Here is a 6644-nt window from a genome sequence, read left to right as displayed (position 1 = left end):
GATGACTTTAGCGTTTATGGCAATTCTTTTGATAGTTGTTTATAAAACCTTGAACTAGTTCTTAAACGATGCATAGACACAAACCTCGTCCTTAATTGGGAGAAATGTCACTTTATGGTAAACCATGGCATAGTACTTGGTCACATTGTGTCCTCTCGAGGGCTCGAAGTGGACAAGTCAAAGATAGATTTAATAAGAAACTTACAATATCCCACTTCGGTGAGGGAAATCCGTTCATTTATTGGCCATGCAGGTTTTTATAGGCGGTTTATCAAGGATTTCTCCAAAATCTCCATGCCGATGTGCAAGTTATTACAAAAGGAGGTACCTTTTGACTTCAACAAGGAATGCAAGGATGCCTTTGACAAATTGAAGGCAATGTTGACAAGTGTGCCAATTATCAAATCACCAGATTGGAATCTTCCATTTGAATTAATGTGTGATGCTAGTGATTATGCGGTTGGAGCCGTTTTGGGTCAAAGAGTGGACAAATTGTCCCATGTTATCTATTATGCATCGAGGACCCTTAATGATGCACAAATCAACTATTCTACCACGGAGAAGGAGTTATTGGCTATAGTTTTTGCATTGGAAATTTTTCGATCATACTTGGTGGGCACAAAGGTTATTGTATATTCTGATCATGCTGCACTTAAATACTTAATAAAGAAGAAAGAAGCTAAGCCAAGGCTAATCCGATAGACCCTATTGCTACAAGAGTTCGACATAGAAATTCGAGACAAGAAAGGTGTGGAGAATACCGTTGCGGATCATATCAGTAGACTTGTTATGTCTCAAGAAGAACTTCCATTACAAGACCGCTTTCCGGACGAACAACTTTTCTCCTTGGAAAATTCTACACCTTGGTACGCGGATATAGTGAATTACTTGGTGACAAGGAAGGTACCTAATACAATGTCTAACTTCCAAAAGATGAAACTTAAGAAGATAGCCAAGCAATATGTGTGGGATGAACCATACTTATGGAAATATGGCGTGGATCAAATGATACGAAGGTGCGTGCCTAATTCCAAATTTCAATCTATTCTCTCTTTTTGTCACGCTCTTGCTTGTGGTGTCCATTTTGGTTCTAAACGTACCGCTCTCAAAGTTCTCGAGAGTGTATTTTATTGGCCCACCTTGTTTGAAGATGCACATGTTTTTTGTAAATCGTGTGATAGATGTCAAAGAACGGGCAATCTAGGTGCTCGAAATCAAATCCCACTCACACCAATTCTTGCCGTTGAGATTTTTGATGTGTGGGGAATCGATTTTATGGGACCTTTTGTCAATTCAAATGGAAAATTTTATATACTTCTTGCGGTGGATTATGTTTCGAAATGGGTGGAAGCTAGAGCCACCAAAACTAATGATTCTCAAGTTGTTTGTGATTTTGTAAGAGAAAACATATTCACTAGGCATGGTACACCAAGAGTGGTGATAAGCAATGGAGGTTCACATTTCAAGAAGTCTTTCCACGCTCTCCTCAAGAAGTACAACATTACATATAAGATTGGTACGCCTTATCATCCACAAACTAGTGGACAAGCGGAAATTTCAAACCGGGAAATCAAATCCATTCTTGAGAAAACGGTGAATACTACAAGGAAATATTGGAGCTTTAAGCTTAATGATGCACTTTGGGCGTATAGAACGGCGTACAAGACACCAATTGGAATGTCTCCATATCGGTTGGTTTATGGTAAAGCTTGTCATCTTCCGGTTGAAATTGAACATAAGGCTTATTGGGCGATAAAGAAATGCAACATGGAGTATGATGAAGCGGGGAAGCAAAGAAAGTTACAACTACATGAGCTAGAGGAGATACGTAATGATGCTTACGAGAGTGCCCGGATTTACAAGGAAAAGACCAAGCTTTTTCATGACAAGATGATTTCCCGGAAAAGTTTTGTTGTGGGGCAAAAAGTTCTTTTATTTAATACTCGTCTACGTTTATTTTCGGGTAAGATTACGTCCCGTTGGGTGGGACCATTTGTTGTTACTAATGTTTATGATTATGGTGCAGTTGAAATTGTTAGCGATAAAACAGGACAACCTTTAAAAGTCAATGGCCATAGGTTGAAGCCATATTATGAAAACTTTCCAACGGAGCATGTGGACGTGACTGGACTTCGAGATGTGCTCCCTCTGGAGGAGTAATGTGAAGCAAGAGCTAAGTCGGGCCGTCGACTTTAAAACAAGCGCTTAATGGGAGGAAACCCATAGGTTTTGTATTTCTTATCCTTTTAATTTTTATTTTCTTTTTGTTTTGTTTATTTATTTTTCTTGTTCCATATCATGTTAGGATTTCCCGCCTTAACTTTGCTAGGAGGATTCAATTACATTGAGGACAATGTAAGGTTTAAGTGTGGGGGAGTGGTTAACTATATTTAAAAAAAAAAAATATTTTTGCATAAAACCTCCAACTTTTAGAGATTTTAGAGTCACTAGCATACTTCTAGGTATGTTTACATAGAGAATTCTGAACGACATAACTGAACTTCGAAGTGTTAGGGAACTACGTTCGGATTTCTTGCTTATTAGAGTGTTAAATAATGGATTTAATCATGCCGATGATGCAGATTAGGAGCAGGGAGACATGCATTATTAGAGTTGCTGATCAATCATTAGTGGAGACTACCCTATTTATATCATGCGAGGCACCGACCAGATTTCTTTATAAATAACTAAAGAGCTTTCTTTTGAGTGTGTGTCACCATACGTTAATTCCGGGTAGAATGGTGAGCTACCCAACCTCCCACCAATAGAAGCAATACTCTTTGATCTCTTGAGTGCTAATTTTGTCAATCATGAGAGTGACGTCTATAGATGAAAGCCTCCTTCTTGTAGTTCAATTTGCAGTTAGCACCATTCTCTCTCTCGACAACAACAGATCCATAGAAACACCATCATCATCAACAAGGGAGAGGCATCAAAACTACAAGGAAAGTTGAAAAAGTTCAAGGTTTACAAGCAACAGAAGAAGAAAAGAGTAAATTTCATATCCAAGTAAAGCAACATATAATGAGCGGATTTTTATATATACATGTTGAAGACTTACATATAAGGAGCGTAATTTTATATCCAAGTTGAACACTTATTTACAAGAGCAAAGAAAAGCAAAATGTGAGAATTATTGAAGTTTATGATTTCGAGACGATACAAGTTGTGAAGAGTCAAGCGGTAAAGTATTTTTCCCACGACTATGGTTTGTTTTTTATTTTTACTTTGTTTTGTATTTTATTTCTCTTATCTCTAAAAAAAAGTAAAATAAAATAAAAAAATTGGAAAATTATATAAAAAAAAAGTGATGGCAAGAGAAATTTTTGTTTTTGTCTTTTATTTAATAAGCCGTGGGGAAGAAAAATATATAAGGAAGTTTCAAGGGACAAGAATTTAAGGTAAATAGTTACAAATTGTCAAGGAATTACGAAGTTCGAGCATTTATCATCAATATTTGAAGCCGAAGACGAAAACCAAGAAGATGAAGACGAGGAGTGGAAGACGTTTGTATTGGATGCCGTGAGAGTGGTGTTATCATCATTGGCGATCGGATGTGAAGGTGAGTAAGTAATCTCATCCTCGATAATAGTGGTTGATTTCCTTTCTTAGAGATCGTCAGAAAAATGGTTTTTCAAAACGTTAAAAGATGTGGGTTTTTAAAATATTTCGGAAGTTGTCCTTCCCACCATTCAACGTGTTGCAGGACTTCATTCCTACCTGCACACATGTGAGAACCATAAAAGTACGTCCTTTGAGTGCAATTTCATAAATCCTTTTTGGTGAGGCAGAAGTCGAGACGAAATGCTTATTGATCGCTTCTCAAACACGCATTCTCTCATTATGGTGTGGTTATTTCTCACTCAATATTTAAGAATGAGAATATGTTCTTTAGTATTTCTAACTTCTTATTACTAGCATGCGGAAACTGTATGTCCTCATAACTCTTTGGATGCTTGGGACGCTGAAACGCTTTGAACTTGTAAGTTTTAGTTTGATTTGCTCGAGGACTAGCAAAGTCTAAGTGTGGGGGAATTTGATAGGGTGTAGAATACATCCTATTTATTATCTATTGTTTATGCTTTCTCTGCTATTTTTCTTGTAAATTATGTATTTTACGCATGTTTTAAGTTTATAGCTACTTTGAAGTAATGCGGAAGAAAAGAAGAAGAAATCATCCAAATTACACAAAAAGGTCATTTCTTAGGCGAACACTATCTGGAGCCCAACCAAGGTTAAGGGGCTGCTAGCTGGGTATTCCTTCAAGGTGACCGGGTATCGCATATAACATGCTTCTATAAACCTAAATTGAGAATTTATTTCTCAATCATTCTCATTTCTATTTTCCTGAAAGTGAGAAACAAAAGCAGCGGCTGCTGCTTATGAAACCGAGAGACGAGCTGATGCCATTAATGGTAGCTCGATGTAGTGGACTCAGCAGGAAAACATGGGTTGCGAGATGTTACTGTGGGTCTCTAGAAAAGAAAGAAATTGAAGAATTTGAGGTGAAATTCAAGATCTCAGAAGTTAGGGTTTGATATGGAATTGACCATGGAGGAAGGTGTTATCAAATTTATGAGACAGAGAAAAGAAATCGAAGATGAATTCAACCAGGGTTTAAAGGAATCGGGGTTTGTGGCTTTGGTGATGGGTTAGAGACGAAGTTGTTGATGGTATCTGCCAAGAATTAAATGGGTTTTTGGTTTGAATCTGAGATGGAAATTCGTGGTAGTTTCTGTTGATTTAGGCGATGGAGAAGAAAAGACGGTGGTGGTGATAAAATTGTATTGAATTTACAACCATGAATGTTGCGGTCAAGATTCAGTAGATCGAGAAGAGAAAATGGGTTTTGAATGGAGAAATTCGAAGAAGAAGATGGGTTTCTGGTGGAGTTGAGATGAAATTCAGAAATGGGTTTGATTGTTCTGTTGCTGCTATAAAGATGCAGTCTGGAGTTGAGGTGTTGCTGTAATGGGTTGTGTATGAAATTGATGAATGAGTTGCTGGAATAGATGTATGTTAGGATTCTTACCAGGAGAAGACTAAAAATAATAGGCCTGAAATCGGCCTGAGAATTGTCGTAAAAATAGAGGAAACTCTGTCCATTTTTCTGTTCAGGCGAGTCGACTCGGTGCCGATGATGACCGTTCCAGACGAGTTCGATGACCGATCCATCCATGTGACTCAGTAATTCAGCCGATTAAGACCGAGTCAGAGCAGCTGATTCAGTAGCTGACTATCCTTCCTTGACCCAGTTGACTGACAACTTGACCTTCTTGACCGTTTAGTTTAACAGAACGTCGACGGTAAAAGAACTCAGGTGGCCGACTGCGACATTTCAGGTCGGATTTCCGGTGATCTCGAGGACTTTTCAGGCAACCCAAATTTACAGATTTTTGTGCGGATTCTTCTCATGGGTGTGAATATTTAGATTTGGAAGTTGGATGAAAACTTGGAAGATTTGGAGAATTGGACTTAAAATTGGAATTAGGCTCAAATTGGGAAAGTGGTGTTATTATGGAATGAAGATTATTTTTCTATAAGGATTGGAGAGCATTGAAGCCTATAAATAAAGGAGTTCTCTACACTTCTACATCTCTACTCAACTTCTACACACACAACACTTGTGTTTTAGCTTGCTTTTTCAAAATTCTTCTTTTAATTATTTGTGTGAACTTTAAAAATTCTCCCTTTAATTATTTGTGTGAATTTCAAAAACTATGAGTTGCTAATTTTCTTATTGATTGAGGATGAATTCCTAGTTCTTAACATGATTTGAGTTTTTATTTTTAAATCTACCTTGAAGTTTTTCACATGATTATCGTTTGTTTTTACTAATAGGAATGTTTATAAATTCATGGTTGATTGATAGATTGTTTAGAGTGCACGCTAAATTGATTTGTTAATTTGATCTAAAGCTAGTGAAAGTTAGGGTATAAGTAATCGTTTCTTGACTCTTTACACAAGTAGCAAACACGAGCTTGCGGAGGGATTCCGTGGAGAAATTGTGTGTGAAAACAACGCTAGAAAGTGTACCAAGCGAACCGAGTTTAACTACTAGTACTAAACCTAAATTCATAAATATTAATGCGTTCGGGGAATTACATCTTGTAAGCGAACCTCAAGGTGGTTCTTTTGAATAGAATCTGATAACTAAGCGGACCTGTTACTCAGTGAAATAAGGAGTTTTGGGGTTAGCTAAGCGAACCTGCTATCCTACGGTTGGTGATAATCTGTGACTAATAACATGTGGATGAAAAATATAACTTGAATCATTGTTTTGCAACGAAGAAGGATTCCTTGATCTTGTCTCTCTTATTGATCTGAACTTTATCTTTTTAATTGCTTTGTTTATTTTCTTTAGCTTTATAAAACAAACCCCTCTTTTTGTGACAACTAAACAACTAAAACCCTTGCTCCTCGTGGGAACGAACTTGACTACACTATATTACTTGTTAATTAGGTGGAAAAATATTAATTAATTTATTGTGGTTACGACACGCATCAGTTAAGAATTTTTTAATTAAGGTTATTAATTTCATTTTGTAGGGAAATTACAGAATTAGTAATGTGCATTTACTAATTAGATTTTCCGAGAGATTTCGATCGTTATTTTTGGACAGAGCATTTCCAGGAATTATGGA

This window comes from Papaver somniferum, chromosome 2 (genome assembly GCF_003573695.1).
Source record: "Papaver somniferum cultivar HN1 chromosome 2, ASM357369v1, whole genome shotgun sequence".
NCBI classification, from domain to species: domain Eukaryota; kingdom Viridiplantae; phylum Streptophyta; class Magnoliopsida; order Ranunculales; family Papaveraceae; genus Papaver; species Papaver somniferum.
Note: the sequence above shows the minus strand (reverse complement) of the source record.